At 45.3% G+C, this 20097-nt stretch overlaps 1 protein-coding gene across 1 annotated transcript in view; it reads right to left on the reverse strand.

Moving 5' to 3' along the window:
• Window positions 1-20097, reverse strand: part of Tmem132b (transmembrane protein 132B) — a 293665-nt gene that overhangs the window by 15100 nt on the left and 258468 nt on the right. The gene's annotated exons all lie outside the window — the stretch shown is intronic.

The following is a 20097-nucleotide window of genomic DNA, read 5'->3' on the forward strand; positions in this document are numbered from 1 at the left end:
GACCTTGACACCAGCAGAAGTTCACGCGCCTCGACGGCTCTGATTTATAAGGCACCAGAAGAGCAGGACGGGGACAAAGAGTAATTTGTAGGCACTCATTAGTGACAAATAACTGATAAACAGACTCCAGGAAAGCCGCTTTCCGTTATGAAATACTGACAAGTTAAACCATAAACATAATTTAAAGGAGTTCTGTAACCTCGGCTGCCTTTTGGGAGTGCACTGTTTTCCTTACCTTACCTGTTCTTATGTGCTCAAACCACCACTAATCGAGCCCCAGGTGTATCTTATTCCACTCTCGTAGCACATCTGAAGATGCATAAAAGGTTTTAATGTTACTAAGAAAATGCTTTGTTCTGGCCATAAAGTGGAACATCTGAAAAAAAGATCAAAAGGGCTGTGCTCTAGATTAAATCCCTGGTAGGCAGAGTGTTCATAGAATGCACTAGAAACACGGATGGAATCCATCCTGCAGACCATAAACTGCAGTTCCGAAAACTGGAGAGAAGGAGGTGGCATCGCACAGCGGTCTCTCTCTCGATACTTGGAGATGCTCTAGTTCACCCACTGCCGTAGGGTCTTGCCAAACATGTCAGCTCCCTGCTCCACTTCCCATCTCCTGGGTGAGCAAATAAGATGCTGTGGTATTGTCCTCCATCAGGAAAGTATCTTTGTGTGAAGTTCAAGGGACGGGCTGAGGAGTCAAGGCTGGGAACCACAGCAAATCACAGACAATGAGGACCTGTAGTTTCACTGCAGAGAAGCCTGAGAAAATAAATGTGACCTGGCTGGTCAGAGGTGCAAACTACGTGTGTGTGTGTGTGTGTGTGTGTGTGTGTGTGTGTGCATGTGTGCATTTGTGCATGTGCGTGTGTCTGTGTGTGCATGTGTGTGTCTGCGTGTGTATGTGTGTGTGCATGTGCGCATGTGTGTGTATGTTTGTGTGTCTGGAGAGCTCACTGATTGGGCAAGGCTGTCTAGCCATTGAGCCCCTGGTATCCTCCCATCTCTGCCTCCCCAGAGTTTAAATCACAAGCATACACCACTACACCTGGTTTTTCTCTCTGGATGCTGAGGACTGAACTCAGGTCCTTGTGCTTATGGGGTAAGCACTTTGCCAACTAACCGTCTCCCTGGACCGTATTTGCAAATTATTACTCTGTTGAAGGAATGATATCTAAAATAAACAGGAACTTAAAAACTCAACTATAATGAAATCCCTCCAAATGTCCCACATCGGTTTAGGACAGATTTGCTGTTCCGAGTGGGAGATCACATAAAGAAGGGGACCTTAGATGGTTACAGTCTGACCCAACAGTAAAAGGACTTCAGATCTGGCTCCAGCTGCTCAGAGACAGGAATGATGGGAGGTTAAACACTTCATGGCAGAACAGCTGAAGTACTGTAGTTCAAATAACCTATTATATATTTTATGAGTATCCAAATCAGGGGAACTTGCAGGCTCCAACCACAGGGCAATGATAAGAAAATACAAATTGGGTTATCAGATTTATATTGGGGTATCCTACCCCACCACACACACACACACATGCACACAACCATTATGCATGAATTTATTTATTTGTTATTGGGTTTTTTTGAGACAAGGTTTCTCAGTGTAGCCTTGGCTATCCTAGAACTCTCTCTGTAGACCAGGCTGGCCTCAAACTCACAGAGATCCACCTACCTCTGCCTCCCGAGTGCTGGGATTAAAGACATGAGCCACCACCGCCTGGCGTGAATTAATTTTTCAAATGTTTAAGGAGGTGGAAATGCTGGAAGCCTTCACTTGACCATTACACACTGCACACAAGTATGGAATTATCATACACTCACCCACAAATCTATACAACTAAAAAAACACTATTAAAAGAGAATGACAGAAGAATCTGATGTCTCTCTTGAAATTATCATCCCAGTGAGAAGTTAAAACAGGGCCATTTCTCTTAGCTTCTCAACTTCAGTAAAAGAATAATCTTTTGGTTTCACCTTCTTATTTAGCTTCTCTAGAATCGAACTCACCAAGGCCAGCTGGCCGGGGACTGAAAAAGCATGGGACAAAACCGGTCTCGCTGAACATAATGGACAATGAGGACTACTGAGAACTGAAGAACAATGGCAATGGGTTCTTGATCCTATTGCACGTAATGGCTTTGTGGGAGCCCAGGTAGTTTGGATGCTCACCTTAATAGACCTGGATGGAGGTGGGTGGTCCTTGGACCTCCCACAGGGCAGAGAAACCTGCTTGCTCTTTGGGCTGAGGAGGAAGGAAGACATGATTGGGGGAGGGGGAGGGAATGGGAGGTGGTGGCGGGGAAGAGGCAGAAATCTTTAATAATTAAATAAATTAATTAATTAAAAAAAGTTTAAAAAAAAAAGAATAATCTTTTCCAGATTTCTCTTTGCTTTTTTTAAAGGGGGAAATACAGCAATGAGCCCCAAAGCCGACAGTCTCTCAGGGCATGTTGGTGAGACTTAAGCATGTGCTGTTGAGCCCACAACCACAAAGAGAACAATTGGAACAAGGCTTCCATTTAGAGCAGGACACAGCATGGAGGACCACGCTCGTAAATTCCATAGTGCCCATGGAGCAGAATCTGACTTCTAGTCATTAGATTCTCAGGGAGGGGTGGAAGCCGGTCACAAAAAGCCCTCCCTTTCTGTGTGAGCACTGAGCTGGGGAAAGGGGAGTTTCATGAGGTCATGACCTTCCCTGGACTCTGTTTGTTTTGCTGAGAACATGGAGTCCTACCTGCAATCAAGCCAAACCAGACACCAGACACTTTAACTGTCACCTTCTTCCTGCCTCAAAGGTTGGTCATCCATCCCTAGAACTTTCCCAATATCCTCTCCTAGAATTCAGACCTCAACTTTCCTGTGTTTGCGAGTAATCCCTGACCCTTCCTGGTCAGCTGGCTTAGATCCACAAGAAATCCCACCTCAGCTCACTCTGACTGCATCTAACCATCAGGGACATGTTGGCTTTAGGAACTTCTGTCTTCAGAATACAAATCACTTGACTGAGAAAATGGGTCTATCAGGAAAGCGCCTGTCTTACAAGGATGAAGACCCAAGATCGATTCCCAGAACTTACAGTTTACAAGATGAAAAGGAAGATGGGAGAGAGGGGTGGCCCCATGGTTAAGAGCTAACTGTTCTTCCAGGGAAGCCAGATTAAGCTCCCAGCACCCATAATCCAAGTCCAGGGAATCTGACACCTTCTTCTGGCCTCCATAGGCACTGCACACACATGGTGCACATATATACATGTGGGCAAAATATACATACACAGAAAATTAAATATAAATAAATAAAGTTTAAAAAAGAAAAAAGTGTGGTGTGGTATCATATACTCATAATTTCAGGACTGTGGAGGGAGAGGAAGGTGGATTCCTGGGGCTTGCTAGCCAATCAGACTAGCCTTGGCAAGTTCCAAGTTTAAGACAGTGAGAGACTGTCTTAAATGGGGCAGGAAGAAGAAGGGGCGGCTTAGCAGGTGAAGATAACTGTTGCCAAGCTGGGCAGTTGCATTTACTTCACAATGATAAACGCTCTCATTATGCCCTTGGTGGTTTTGCGGAGACACACATGCACTGCTCCATGTCTGTCCCCAACACAGCAGAGGACGCGGAGGATGCGCAAGGCATGATTACATCCCAGCTGTTGCCCCTGACATCCCTTCCATCCAGGATGCCCATAGTAATGGGTGCCTAGGTAAGAAGGATGGGTGGGTGACTCAGCAAGCTTCTCCTGCTAAGCCATGAAGAAACATGAAAGTCGGGCTGAGGAGTCAGCTTAGTCCTACAGCGCTTGCAACCCAAGCGTGAGGAAGTGAGTTCCAGCACAGAACCCACACTTAAAAATAGAATAAATAATAAAAGCATTTGTGACGTATGCTGGTAACCCCAGTGTGGAGAAGGTGCAGACAGGAGGACCTGAGAGCCAAATCTAGCCTCCTTGTCAAGTCCCAGGCCAAAGAGAGACCTTGTCTCAAAAACAAGTTAGACAGCACCTGAGGAATGGTGTGCATGTACCTGCACACACCTATACTCAAGCACACACATGCATGCACACATGCACACTCGCACACATACACACACACATGATATGATAAAAATAAATGAAATTTATTCAATACATCGTGAATGGAAACAGATCAGTAAAAGACACAGGGCTTGAAGCTGATAAACACTTGTGACCTGGGAATTCCAATGCTCAGTGTGTTCCTTTGACTAGGAACTGAGATTTCAACATGGAATAAGTACCTGTTAGGTAGAGAAGACATGACAGTATAAAATTCAAGTTCCCACTTCCATCATTCATTTAGCTAAAAAAAAAAAATTACATGTATGGGTGTTTTGCCTGCATGCATGGGGAGGCAGGGGATGCACCATGTGGGTGCAGTGCCTTCAGAGGCCAGAAGAGGGCATCAGATCCCCTGGAACTGGAGTCACAGAAGGTCATGCGCTGTCCTGTGAGTGCTGGGAACTGAACTCAAGTCCTCTGCAAGAACAGCAAATGCTCTTAACAGCTCAGTCGGCTCTCCAGCCCCCATCATTCATCTAAATGACAACTTCAGGACTCTCTGAGCCCCAAGGGGAGCACCGAGAACCAAATCCTATCCATCCTCATAGAAGAAGAGCAGAGGCCAGGAGCAGGAGATGGAAAAAAGGCTGAGCCATGTCACGTTCATCTTCCAATGTGTGTAAAACAGCTTGTAAAATGTCATCTCAGGAAATCTGCCTTTAGAGGTTAATATTTTTACTGCCAAGTTATTACACTTCTGCAACTCCATTATCTCGGGATAAAAGACACAAAACGGAGCCTTGAGATATGGGGATGGCTCCTCAGGGGATCTTGGGAGTTGCTCATATCATTCTCCATTTGGAACAGCAGGAGGGATGCAGAATGGATCTACCATCCTGCATCCAGCCTGCTATTGGCCCATCAGGCTGTGAACAGGGAAGAGGCAATGGGTAGTCTGCTGTGACCTTTCCCAACCCAAAGACTGTGCCTACACTACAGGATCAAAGAGAGCACTTTTTACCAATCTGAACAAGAAAATCCAGAGATTCCAGATTTAAACAGGCAGAGGATAAGTTGTCATAGAAACTAAACACTTTGTAGGTCTTACTGCATGTTGCAAAATCCACTAAGATGCAGCAGGGATTCAGAGGGTATTTATTTATTTATCTTTAATTTTTAAGTTGCTTTTAGCATGTGCTCACACACATGCACACACACATTTGGGAGGGAAAAGACAACTTGAGAGGGTCAGCCCTCTCCTTCCACCATGGGGTCCTGGGGATCAAGCTCAGTTGTTAGGCTTGGTAGCAAGTGCCTTCACTATTATAGACTAGCTTTTGCTTTCTAGAATATACAGATGGAATCAGGATACATGGTCTTGTCCCTGCTTTCTTCTATCATGATTTCAAGTTCAGTCCTTGCTATATGGTGGCCCCAGGCTTTCCTTTGGATCCTTCCAGCCAGAGTCATAGAAGAGGTTCAACAACAGTTAATCAGCTTCTTCCAAGTAATACTATAATCATATGGGTTCCCAGGGCAAGGTCCACTGGGGAAGGACACTAAAGAGGGCTTCTCACTTCCCCCAACTTATTCTAGCATTTGCTTCCCCACAAGAAAGTGTTTAAAGATTCTGTTCTAGCCAGTCCAGTTGACATAGCAAGTTCCAGGTCAGCAAGAACTACATTCTAAGTCCTTGTCTCAAAAATAAAAATTGTCCTGAGTTTATAGCTATAACTGGAGAAAGATTATTTATCCTCAACATTTATTCTTCCCCATCAGAGCAGGATGCAATGTATAATTTACCACCTTAGTACTCTTTCAGGAAACCCTCACATCCAGGGAGGGGCTACTGTGAGATCAGTACCACAGTCTGAGGCAACAACCTAGGACTTATCTGTTCTTCCTCTTACCATGCTGAACATGCTCCCTCTGAGTCTCTGGAGTTAAGACCCTTCTAGAATGGCCCTGAGGAACCTAGAATCTCTAGTTCTGTCACACATTCATGATGTCTCTCAGAAGCCAAATTAGGAAGCCCAGTGTGTTCTGCTACCATATAACCTTTCTCTGCCTGAGGCACCTCGTCAGTAAAATAGGAATAAAAAGCCCCTTTGTTTAACAGACTCTTAACGTTGCTGAGACCTGGGAGCTATCCTAGGTGCTGAACACAGAGCAAGGCCAGACATAATCCCCACCCTCATGGGATTTACAAACTGGCCTGGGAGAGATGCTTAATTTAAAGAATTACATAGTTACATATTTTATATATATATATATATATATATAATATATATATATAAAACTTGGTCATGGAAAGGGCTTGAAAGAAAAAATAAAACAAGAAAGAAAAAGAACAGAAAATGAAGACAGGGTGCCAATGTGGTTAGACTGGAAATCATCCATGCTGCAAACAGGCAGGATGGCAGCAGCTCACTTCTGAAACAAATAACTGTTCCATTATAACTCTATGCTCAGGGAAAAACCTATCAAAGTCAAACTTTACTAAAGTATTTTTACCAGACAAAAACTAATGGAATTGCTAACAAATTGAACTAACTGAAAAAATGTTCAAGTGGGGCCACAGAGTTGGTACAGCAATTGAGAATGCAACCTGTTTTTACAGAAGATCTGAATTTGGATCCAAGATCCCATGTCCTGTGGCTCACAACCACTTATTGCTCCAGCAGAATTTGTCGCCTCCCTCTGGCTTTCTTGGGCACTGCACACACAGGGATACACAATGCACATATACAGATAATTAAAAATTAAAAAGTAGAAAACTTTGAAAAAGGATGCTAAGGAATAAACATCTAAAGAGAAGAAAAACTGAGTCAGAAGTTCAATCTATACACAGAAATAAGAGCACGAGGAATGGAGTAATCTAAACAAGACTAAAAATGTTTTTCAAAATTGTAATTGCTCTTTAACATAAAAATAATAGTAATATATGTTCACATCTGAAACAAATATAAAATAGATGGCAAAATGGAGCAGATGGGAAGGAATAATTGGGAACAAAAGATTTCACAGACTATATATTAATATGTCTAAAGCAGTATTTACCCAAAGGTGAATTTGGATTCTTTGACACATATTGCAAATACCAGCTGTGGTGGAGACACATAAAACAACAGGTGTTTAAATGTTTTTAAAATATCTCGATGCTGAGGATGGAATCCAGATTTTGCATGTGCTGAGCATGCATTCTGTCACTGAGCCATGTCCTCAGCATAAATATTTTATTTAGAAAAAGATAAAAAACAATAAGCTCACAAGTTGAGAAGAAATGTTCAACTGACCAGATGGGCAGCAGAAATGGGGAAGAGAAGCAGAGAGCAGAGAGGAAAATAGAGGACAGCAGGACAGCACCTTGCAATCTAATCCTACAGATAATAATTCCAAATATGAATAATTTATGTGCATAAATTAATATATAGATCACCAAGCTGTTTTCTAAAACCCAGGTCCAAGCATATACTCTGTACAAGAAACTCATCATAAATTATAAAAGCATGGGAACAATAATGATAGATGAAGAGAGAAAGATCCTAAATTTCAAAGTCTGGATGAATCCCTAACAAGGAGATAAGAAGATATGCTACATAAAGAACAAGGAACCTGGGAAGTGGCTCAGTTAATGAAGTACCTGCCACAGAAGTGTGAGAACCAGAGTTCTGACCCCCAGACCCTCACAGAAGTGTGGAACATTTGTGAATATTTGTAACACTGAGGAGTAACAGACAGGAGGATCCCCAAGACCCTGCCTCAAAAAATACGGTGGAGAATTACTGAGAAAGACCCCTGATACTGACCTCATCTCTACATGCATGTACATATACCCATATGCATATGTGTACACACTCACGTTAAACATATAAACAGCGCATACAAGGAACATGGTTACATTTTTCCAAATACATAGGTATATATGGGCAGAGCTTCAGTGTATAACATACTAAAGCTAATGGAGAAAGCAGTTACACCACTGGCTATGACATCTAACACACATTTCTCAGTAATGAAAATCAGTAGACAAAGATGACCCGAACCAGCACCACCAACCAGTGTGAACTCATCAGAACTATAGAGAAGCAGATTATACACTACTCCACTGGCCACAGGGTGAGTGCTCACCAAGAGAGCCTTGATTTTAGATGGCAGGCCATAAAAATCAAGGCTGCGGATTCCCCACAGCAAGCCAGCTGTCACTGACTCCCTGCTAAAACACCCACAGGGTTTTCAGCTTTGAAGTATTTTACCTAGCATAAGCTTTGTGTGTGTTTTTCTTCTCTGTGGTATGCAACATCTCAGACTCAAAGTTTGGTATCTTTGTAATTTTAGCTATTTTGTTAACATTTCTGTAACCCCATTATTTGGCTTTACACACACACACACACACACACACGATCACTTAATGCCACCTCACAGCAAATACTTCTTCCTCCATTCCCCCTTTCCCCTCCCTCCCTCTTGCTAGATGGTTTCTCTTACACTCTTCCTCGCTTGATGATTCAGTTGGAGTAATTTCTCTTGACACATTTCTCTTCAGGGATTCTTCCCTTAGCTCTGACTACCCTGGTGAAAAGTCCATCCATCCAAACATGGAGACCTGGTTCTAGAGAGATGGCTCCGTGTTGAGCATGTGTTGCTTTTCTACAGGACCTGAATTCAGTTCTCAGCTCCATGGAACCTGATGACCCCTTCTGGCCTCCATAGGCATTACACTCACGTGAGCATGCATCCACATATATAAATAAAACTAAAAATATATCTTTTTAAAAATCAAAACCGATGCTGCATTTTTATCTCTAGTATTCCTGTGTTATTTTTTCTTATGATTTTAATCTCTGCTAAAAATTGCCCATCTATTCATTATAGATGCTCGTCATCTCCATTCTAGCTTTTAACATGTCGATCACAGTTATCCTACATTCTTGTCTGAAAATTCCACAATCTGAGTCAACTAATCTAATTATAAACATTTAATATCCTCTTCTGGGGTATGTCTTTACATTAATTTTTCATGTGTTTTGGACTTTTCATTTAAGGATGGATATGTTCAAACTCATGCAAAGAATGTGGAGATGAATTCTTTTTTCTAATCAACAATGGGCATACCTGCCCCTTGAAGCCTTTGGTGATGAAGTTTACTAATCTACCCAAAGGCTGAGCTTGGTCTGAGATGTTAAGGTCATGCTCAGGGCTCGAAGGGCTTCAGAGTCCTCTCCCCTCCCTCAAAATTAGAATTTGAGCCCATCTCCCGGAGTTTATTTTCTCAAGTCTTCTCTGCTGTGGCTTCAGATATCTCCATTGTTAGCCACAGTAAACCTGCCTCATGCCTCTCCCAGCTGCAATCACTACTGTTTCTTCCTTGTGCTTTTTTTGTTTAGTGGAAACCTAGGGCTACATTCTCTGGTGTTCCTGGGCCTTGGACACAGGCTGTACCCACACTGTAGAGAATGTGGCCAGAGACGATGAGTCCCCATCCATTGCTATGATAAAATATGCTGACAAAAAGCAGTGTAGGGGGGAAGAGTTTATTTCACTCACAACTCCAGGCTACAGACCATTGCTTGTAGGTCACAGTGTCTGGAGCATGAGACAGCTGATCACATCACAGCCACAGAAGAACAGAGAGGAAGGAATGTGTGTGTGTTCACTTGCTTGCTTCATTCTTACACAGTTCAGGGGTCAAACCACGGAATAGTCCCTACCACTCAGCTCACATTCACAGGTGGTCTTACCACTTCAGTTAAGACAACCACATGCCCGCCGGCCAAACTGATCGGAGCAATTCCTCATGGAGATTCTCTTCATAGGTGATTCCAGTTTGTGCCAGTTGACAGTTAAAGCTGACTACCATGCCATTTTAGAAGCACAAGGAGTTCACGACATATCTGAAACTAAAATCCAGAGCCATCTCGGGGTCAGCACTGTTTCACTGGGCTCTAAGCAAGGCTCTAGAGACAGAGAAAGTCTAGGACCTGTGTTGAGGAGATCCAGCTGAGCTATAAAGGTGCATGGTATCCATGGGCTTGAGCCTGGCTGGCTATGTCTATTCCAAAGGAAGAACAAGATGGGGTTGCTGCTCATAGTGACTTGATATCCAAGAGGACTCAGTGCTCCTGCCCTCACCATGGAGGAAAGGTTATTTCCATCACTTACCTCTAGGAAAAGCATTGCCCACATCACGCTCAGCACGGCCCATCCCTACTCTCCAGATGGGCATGATCTGGAACACTGCGCCCCTTATGAGGACTCCACAAGGCCAGGCCTGTGACCCCACACAAAGCACTTGTCTGTGTGATTTTTCATTCATGCATTCCATCCCAGGAAGATTCGGACAATAAGGAGATTTGAAAAGCACCAGCATTTAAGCACAAAGGATGGGTTTCAAGGACCTCTTACTCATCAAAGGATGCACAGAGGAATGGAGAAGCATCTCCCTGGTGAGGGCCCAGCATGGGATACTGCCCAGCTTCCTGCTCCAGTTTTCTCAACCCTGAGCCACCTGAGAGAGACTTGCTAGGCAGGGGCCTGCAGCACAAGTGTGGGTCAGGAAGCCAAGGTGCTTGGAGTGTGTGCATAAATTAGTCACAGAAAAGAAAATTATCTGAGTAAATGAAGTATCTTCTAGAGGGATTGTGGGGAGCCAGACCAACCCAAGATTTTCACAGAGGCTCTTATGAAAGGACAAAGGGAACTTTAGTTCTGTGTCCTTTGTCCAGGAACAAACATGGGAAAGCCGGTCTGAGGATGAATAGTCAAGGCTGCAATTCTGGGATTCCAACTCTTCGCCCTGGGCTGTGGCAGTTCTTACGCAGTTGTTTCTAAGGTATCCCATGTTCTCTTTCCAACATTGTCTTAGTTAGCTCTCTGCTGACCTTGGTCCTCACAACCTCTGCAATAGTATATATGATGCTGTACTTCTTAATAAACTTGCTTGGCCTAAGTTATCAGCAAAACTTCCTGGTCCCGGTTATTGCTTTTGTCTTCCTTCTTTCTGATCCTGTATCCTCCCACTTGACACTGCACCATTCAGAGACCCTTACTCCTGTATGTTTAGGTCAAGGGATAAAGTGAGAATCGATCAGGATTTTGGCGCATGCATGCCTATAATCCCCCGCATTTAAGAAACTGAGGAAAGAATTGTCACAAGTTTGAGGGCAGCCTGGGCTACATTGGAGAGTGGGAGTATGAATAGAGGGAAGGAGGGAGAGGGAAGGAAGGGAGAGAGAGACAGAGGGAAAGAGGGAAGAAAGAAGGAAGGGCGTGAGAGAGAACCCTTCTCCGGGTTTGTTTCTTTAAAACATTTCAAAACTTCTTACGCTTTTGTTATCATCTGGTTTTAGAAGAAACCTCTGAGTCACACAGATGCCTAGGTTGGTAGTTTGCTTGCATAAAAGGAAGAGGAAATCCCTCACATCCTTTTTTTTTTAAAGCCAAGTGAAGCAACATACATGCATAATCACAGCGGTGGAGACAGGCAAATCCTTGGGCCTCAGCGGTCAGTCACCCTAGTTGAATCATGGAGTTCTAGGTTCTGTGAGAGACTGCCTCCAAAACGGACAAACCAAAAACAGGGTCCATGGCAGCAGAGGAGGAACACCACCTGCGGCTGTCCTCTGGCCTCCCTGTGCTCTGACACACATATGCATTGCACCCGCACACGCATGAGCACACACGTACTCATACAAAAGAGAGAACTGTGAAGATAAGGTCAGCCTCAAGGGCCGAGAGTTTTCCTCTCCAGTCTTAAAGGGGAAAAGTCAACAGACAGCAATCTACCCGTCACCTGCTTCAGAGCATCATAGGAAGGACTCGGCTCAAAGACCCAGCAGGGCCAGGTTTGTCCACTGCTGCCAAAAGGCGGCCAGAGGCCCAGGCTCACAGCCACTGGAAAGATTTCCAAAGAGCTCTTTGACTTAGTTCTCTCATTCCAGGCCCTCAATCTCTTGCATATTTACTCTGTCCCCAAATATTACCACCATTGTATTGCCCCGCCCACTGTCTCTGTGTGTCTCTCTCTGTGTCTCAGTGTCTATCTCTGTCTGTCGCTCTCTTTGTGTGTGCACGCACGTGCGTGCATGCCCATGACCACACATACACACACTCTAAGTCCGCCTGGCTTGTGAGCCCCTGGGGATCCACTTGTCTCCATGTTCCAAGCTGTAGGGTTACAGGTATGTGCAATCCTGCTAACTTCCTTACATGGGCTCTGGGGATTAAACCAGATCTCTTCTGCCCACTTAGGGCTCTTTTGTGACAAAGGACAGAACCTCTGCAAGGATGGGAGAGCTTCCTCATGATTACTGGATTCTGCTCAAACCACAGGCTTGAACTGGAGCCTAGGAACAGAAGAGCATGGCCCCTGTCCCCCTGCCTCAGCTCTGTCCCCTTCAGTTTCCACCTCTCACTTTGAACAATGGTTAACCCTTCCTCCCTTGTTCCAGAACACACACCCTGTGATGGGCACTTTACCCATTAACAGTTGCAACCAATACTAACTGATCTCAAATACCCCGAGAGTTGAATTGGCCAACTTAGCTGGCTCCACGCGTAAACATGGCTGCCAGCAGCCCAGTCGCACGTATGAGAAGAGGCGAGAGGAGGTAATTATCAGAAAGAAAGAAAAATCAGAAAAGGAAGGGTAATTATCGCAACCTGGGAAGGCAGCCCACAAGGTGTCCACCATGTTGATATAATTAAGTGAGTGAGAATTCCAAACCAGCTGCTTTCTCATTAGTGGGGACTGACACCATGCTCCCTGGGAGCCAAGAGGCACAGCACAGTATTTCCTGATACCATGCTCCCTGGGAGCCAAGAGGTACCGCATGGTATTTCCTCATTTTTTGTTCCCATTGTGCAAACTTCTCTCTCCTTCTCAGATAATAATCACTCCAGCTCTTGCCCAAGCTCTGCTATGCTCTTTGTGGCGAAGAGGGAGTCAGGCAGGCTGTGACTCTATGGGTCATCTGTTAGAGTCACTACTATAAGGCCTGGCTATGGATGCATGTTCTGCTAACTTCACCCGTCACAAATTGGGGGCAGAACCAGCCCTGTGAAGCCCTAGCCATTATATATTGAAGTTCTCTTCCCTGTCTTAAGAGATCACCTCTGAAGTGTTTCTCCTTCAGACACCTGCAAAAAGGGTGGTGTCCTGTGATCAGAGGACATTGTCCTTAGCTATCCCAGCACACCACAGGGGCTCCTGGTCTCCTGCCCCACCAGCACCTGCTCGAATGCTCACAGGAGATGGGTGTGAGCCAGTCCACAAGCCAGCCCTGAGGGATATCTATTACGGACAAACAAAATCTCACCGTGTAGAGGCTAGGGATGCAGCTCAATGGTAAGGCACTTGCCTAACCTGTGCAGTGTCCTGAGTTGAATACCCAACACCCAAACATCTCCATGCATGTGACTACATCACATCTCTTTACCCTTCTGTCTGTTGATGGACACCTAGGCTGACTCAATGCCCACCTCTTGAACACTGAGACTCAGGTGTGTACCACCATGCCTGGTGCGTGCAGGGCTGAAGATGGCTCCCAAGGCTCCATTCATGCAAGGCAATGGCTCAACCAATTAAACCACAATGAGGATAAATGAGCAAGTGTCTCCATGCGATGCTGATGCAGAACTGAGGATTTGCCTATCTGGGTTGCTCTGGACTCCCTCAGGGTCCATCGGTCCTTACTCACTGCAGCAGCTCCACAAAAAGTTGATGTTGCAGATGTGAACCTAAAAGTCCCTTCACAGGCCATAGGAGTCTTCCTTGTTGCAGCTGGCTGTATTGGTCACCTGACAGACACCTGAGCTTCTGTGGATGGAGTGAGTTCACTGATTCTTCAACTAATCCACAGTCTGTGTCTCAATGAACAAGTGTCATCACCATGGACTTCAACTAAGGAACACTATTATTGATAGTAAGACATATTCTGTCCTATCTCTCCAGTTGTGTTTTGATTTGGTTTGGTTTTTTGAGACAAGGGTCCCATGTACTCCAGGCTGGCCTCAAGCTCACTATGTAGCTGAGGAGGTCCTCCTGCCTCCACCTCCTGAGTTCTGGAATTAGAGGTGTACACTGCCATGTCTGGTTTATGTGGTGCTGTGGATGGAAGCCAGGGCCCCATGCACACAAAGTAAGCAGGCTAGCAACTGAGCTACATCCCTAGTCCTTCCACCGTATTGTTCTGTGTGCTTGCCTGTCTTTTACAGAAGAATAGCATGGGATGATAGCCCTACGGTGGTTCCGTTCTGTTCACTTTGTCATCTGTTCAGAATGCTCACTGCTGTGGGTATTTCTAGAAGGCTAATGTTTCAAACCTTCTCCAGCTCTAATTAACCCAAGTATTCTTAATCACACTGGTCATCTGGCCTTACCCATACATGTGATAGTACCCTCGAATCCTAGCATCCTCCCATGCCCTGCACACCACAAATACCCACGCCTGATTATAAATCCTCAGGATCTATCAACATCCCCTAAACTACACAGGTCACATTACGGGGGCAGCACACAGGGGCAAACCTGTGCTCCAGATTCCTGAGTCATTTGGCCCCTCCGGGACAGTGAGCACAACATCAGAGAGATGTTGTCTCTTCCTCTCTGCAGTGGGAGAGACCCTGCTGCTATCTCAAAGGATAGTGTGAACCTTAAGTAAAGTGGTCAGTGCACAGGACCCAGGTGGAGAGTGATTGACAGATGTGAGTTCCCCATTCCTGCCTTTTATAACATTGCTGAAAAGATCAAAAAATTAATGATCTGTAGGAATGTATGAGTCTGTTTTTTTTAAAAAAAAAAAAAAAAAAGGAAAGTATTCACAGATTTAGTACGTATTTCTGAAACAGAAAGGTATGTCCAGTGCCTCTTGGTGATGCTGAGGTATTGCTACATGATTCACAGGCTTGGAGAGGATGCTTCCTTGCCCTCCTAAGACAGCCAGAAATCATGAATAACAGAAGGCCATCCTGGCCCCTACCCCCTATGCATCTCTGAGAGACAAACAACCCAAAGTCAGACTTGCGATATTCTTGGCATCTTTTAAACAACATGAAAGTGTGAGGCAGGGCCTGCAGCAGCCTTACAAGAAATGTACAAGTTTGGGCCCTGTTTCTCTTTTTCTTTTTGACCTTCTGTAGGAAACATGATAGATGGTCAGAAGACAGTTCATGGTTAAAGAGAAACCATAATAGCATCTGCATTTATCAACTGCATATTTTATGCCAGACACTAGACTTGGTTGCTTTATTTTCAAAGATATGGTGTGTGTGTGTGTGTGTTTGTGTTTGTGTTTGTGTTGAGAGAAAGAGAGGAAGGGAGGAATGGAAGGAGAGAGAGAGAGAGAGAGAGAGAGAGAGAGAGAGAGAGAGAGAGAGAGAGAGAGAGGCATGCATGTGCAGTGCCCATTGAGACCGAAAGAGGACATCAAATCCCCTGGTGCAGGAGTTACAGATGTTTGTGAGCTGTCGCGAGGGTACTGGGAACCCAACTCAGGTTCTCTGCAAGAGCAGCCAGTACTTTTAACCACTGTGCCTTCTCTCCTGCCCCTTTACTAGATGTTTTAAATATGGGCTTTATTTATTCTGTATTCTCATGTATGTTTGGTTGGAGCTTTTGCTTGTTTGAAATGAGGTCTCATGCAGCCAAAACTGACCTAGTACTCCATGTAGGATAGACCTGTGGAACATAGCATTTGAAGAAACTTGACTGTTCCCAGGCCATGGTCGCTTATATTTGGCTCCAGAATAAACTATCTTATTCTCTTTGACCTTGAGGTCAAAACTGTGGTTCTACACCAGCACCTTGAACTTCTGACTCTCCAGAACCTACCTCCCGAGTGTGGGGTTGCAGACAGCCTTGCAGAAACGCGTGTGCTATCACTATTTGGTGATGTAGTCCAGACATCATGAATGCCAGAGGTGCCCTCTGCCAACTGAGCTAGAGTCTCCAGCCTTGTACTTTCTCCCATGAGCCAGGTTCACCCCACTTCACAGAACCATGGTACAGGTTCTGAAGTCAGAGCCAGTAAATTCTGTAGGACCCTGCCTCGGTCACTGTTTTGTCCCCATGAGCTCAGCCAACAAAAGGACATGGAAGCGCATCATTATCATACAGTTTCAAATTTAGCCATCTCAGCATGAGGTTATCCTGGTGGCTAGACACAGGACTATCAGGATAGCTCTAATAGATTTACTAGCCTCCATGTTTTCAGGGACATATGCCATTGGGAATGACATTTTTGAAAACTGTGATGATGGAAAGTGTTCCCTAACCCAAACCATCCAAGGTGACTTCCATCAGGAAAGTCACTTTGGACTATGTGAGACAAGGTTTCTCTGTAGCTTTGGAGCCTGTTCTGGAACTAGCTCTTGTAGACCAGGCTGGCCTCAAACTCACAGAGACCCGCCTGCCTCTGCCTCCCGAGTGCTGGGATTAAAAGCATGCGCCACCACCACCCGGTGGCCTTTGCATTTTTAAAAGGCCTTGGTGAAACCAGTGAGATGGCTCAGGGGGTAAAAATGCAGGCTACCAAGGCTGACTACTTGAATTTGATCCCCAGGACCTACAGGGTGGAAAGAGAGAACCAACTCCTGCAAGACGTCCCCTGACCTCCATATGTGCACCAGGGCACATGCACATGCACACATGCAATAAAAACAAAAAAACCTAAAGGTGGGGACACCTGAGAAATGATCCCTGAAGCTGACCTCTGGTTGCCATACACACACGCAGGCACCTGCAAGCACAATCCTACACACAGGTATACCTAGCTCCTGCACGTACACACACACACACACATACACCCCAGAACATATAAGCTAGTAGGGGAAAAACATGAGTTTCCCCAGCTCCACCTTTATCATCTTGACCATGTGATAGAAATAAAGAGCATTGTCTACCCAGTGGGAAGCTGCGGAGCCCACCCCACTGCTCTCTGAGACCCTCATCCTGATGCTCTCAGCTGAGGCAGAATTTATACTTCCCACCAGCACAAGGCGGCATTCATTTCTAAAATCCATATCAGTCTGCTGATACGCATCAATAAGGCACTGTGTTGCTGGCAGTGAATCCCCTGAGTGTCTGGGGGAGACGTGAGAGTCTCACTGTCTCCTGTTTAAGCCATCACCTTTCCCGTGCAGGAAGAGAGCTTGTCAGCCATTGGTTCCTAACGTCTTTGGTTTCCCTGTGGACATCTGAGATATTTAAGAGAAAAGGGACACATTTTCATCTATAAAAGACAGTGCAACCTCTCAGGGTAAGCTTGGCAGAAGTCAATTGGAGGACAGTCCAGAGTAGGAGGGAGATTAAAAGTCTGGAGTCACTGCCACAAGCCTTTGCAGGGGCTGCATTCCCCGAGAAACTGGGGCACTCTTTTTAATACAGTGGCCAGAGCTCCAAGGCTCAAGTCCCAGCTCTACTCCTACCTCAAAGTTGCCCTACATGGCTGAACATCAGTAGGGTGTGGAGTTTAACAGTCCAGCCCCAAGGGGTTTGAAATACTGCAGGAACTGATAGTCATAAAGAGCCCGAGTGCACTATAAATGCTACTTCGTATCTCATGCAAAGTTGGTGCCTAAGAGGCTGGGGAGATGGCTCTATGGTAAAGCGTAAGCACCGCAGGCCTGGTCCCCCAGAAACCTGCTTGGATGTGCTGGCTAAGGAGGCTGGCCTCACTGTCAAGGGATGGATTTGATTAAGAAGCTTTAATGAATGAGGTGGGGGGATGACTGAGCCTGACTCCCAACATTGATCTCTCCGCCATTGAATACATGTGCACACACATGCATGTGAACCCACACACATGCAAAAACATGCAAACACACATATACACCATTAGCACACCACACACACAAAATGAAAAAAAGGAAAAGTCAGTGCCTAAGGCTCAGTTTGATCCCACAATCTCCCAGAGAATGGGGGTTGGGGTCCTTTCAGAACCCTCCTCCGAAGGACTCCAAAGAGTCTCTGTCTTCCCCAATCCACCATCTCATGTTCCGGTACCTGTAGCTTTCCCCCACCAGACCACACTAGGGATCTGTCCAGAGAACACTTGCACAGGCCAGTCATGGTGACAGGTGACCCAGATACACTGAGAAAGAAAGGTTAGCCAGGTCCCCACTTCATCACAAAGCTTTCAATCTAAGGGGAAAGTACTCACAAGGCCAATAAGCCAGCATTCTCCCACACCCTCCTGACATCACAGACTTACGGTCACATTTGCTTGTGTGCACTCTCAGGGGAGAAGCAGGGAGGAAAACAGCGGATCTAAGGAAAGACCTGGCCATGCTGCAGTAGTCCCTCAGGACCTCTCTGCTTGTCTGTGGCAATGCCAAAACCTCATCCTTCCCCTTAACATTTACTGAGAGCCCTGAGTTTGCCAGGCACCATGGAAGGTGCTGGGGCTGGGAGGTGACAATTGAGACATGTCTGTGGCCCTCAGGGAACTCATCTATCATTCCAAAAGAGATGTCAGATGGAACATTTTGTCCTAGATACTGTGAAATCATCAGAGTCAGAACAGATTTCGGCTGCAGCTGACACACAAAAAGCACCTGCCTCATTGATGATGCTGGAGAGAGGCTGACATTTGAGATGGCCGGTACCCCAGTTCCCTAAGAATTCCCTTGAGCACTCGCGCTAACCCACAGCATCCCGCACACATCTGTTTTAAACTAGCACCTCAGTTTGAAATCCTCCAATGAGGTGTGCTTGGCTAGCACAGCCATGCTATTATAGATACCACCTACATTCTGGAGAGTCCTTCTCCCCAAGAAGATTAAGGGAGAGCAGCAACCCACCTCTGTCTCTTGGGGTATTACTCCTAGATGTTTTGTAGTTTGTGCCTTCAACAAAATCTTAGAAGAACCTACTGTCCACTAGGTCTACCTCCGGGCAGAAAAATCATCACTGAGTGAAACAGGATACCCTACCCTCCCACAGGGGCCACTGTAGCAAACTTAAAAACATGCTGGCCACTGACACGAGTCATCATCTAGGTGCTGTCTGGGTCTGGCACCAGCTTCCGACTCTTCCCTGTTTGACTGTCCATGACATTAGGACAGATGAAGGATGTTACTCCAAGACCAGACAAAAACTCCTGTGGATTTAACAAAAGTCAGTAAAGCTCAGCAGAGAGACACTACCAAGGAAAAGCACTTCAGCTCTTTCCATTGTAATGACCCCAACAGATTCTCTAGTGACAGCAGGACAGGTCCAGGGTGAAGAGTCACATACCTGCCTCCCTGCTATGCCAAAACGCAAACTTTTACACTTGACACTCCCTCAACTGTTGACTCCAATACAGACCCAATCTGTGTGCACTGTTTAAGTTATTTATTTCTTTAAGATACCAGCAGCCCCCGTAGCAGAAGCACAGCGGTTGCCACTTTCTTACAGCGTCACTCTCAGCTAGCTTTCATGCACAGCCAAGGACCACTTGCCAAGGGAATGATGCTACCCACAGTGGGCTGGGCTTGATTAACACTTGATTAACAGTCATGCTTACAGACCAACCTGATGAGGCAATTCCTCAACTGAAAATCTTTTGTCTGCTTCTAAGCTGGGTCAGGCTAGCAGTTAAAGCCAACTGTAATAGTGATGGTTATTAACTTAGATAACATTAATACATTGGTATAATAGCTATAACATAATGTAAAGCCTATCAGATTTTCATTTAAAGATCTACCTTTCATGTACATCAATCACTGCTCTGAAAAGTTGTTAGGAAAAAAAATGGCAGAGGTTGACATTAGCCTTACCACATAATCCCTGAACCTAGATCCACCCCTACCTGGGACTGGATCTTACATATGTATGACCTGGTTGAACTCAGAAGTTTGTTCCAATGAATCTGAGTTTCTTGAGGATGCCAAAGCAAAGCTGATAGCTCCACCCACCATCTAGTTACACTCAGGTCAAGTGCCAAAAGACATTCGGTTTCCTTCCTTCCCACTGAATGCCCAGAAAGCACATGTATAGGAGACAATAAATATATCCATGCAAGTCATAGGCACCAGCTACCAGATCTGCCCAGGTCTCTGTCTACGGAAGGAGAGCAGCAGGTATTCAAC

Source organism: Chionomys nivalis, chromosome 3 (genome assembly GCF_950005125.1).
Source record: "Chionomys nivalis chromosome 3, mChiNiv1.1, whole genome shotgun sequence".
In the NCBI taxonomy this organism is placed as follows: domain Eukaryota; kingdom Metazoa; phylum Chordata; class Mammalia; order Rodentia; family Cricetidae; genus Chionomys; species Chionomys nivalis.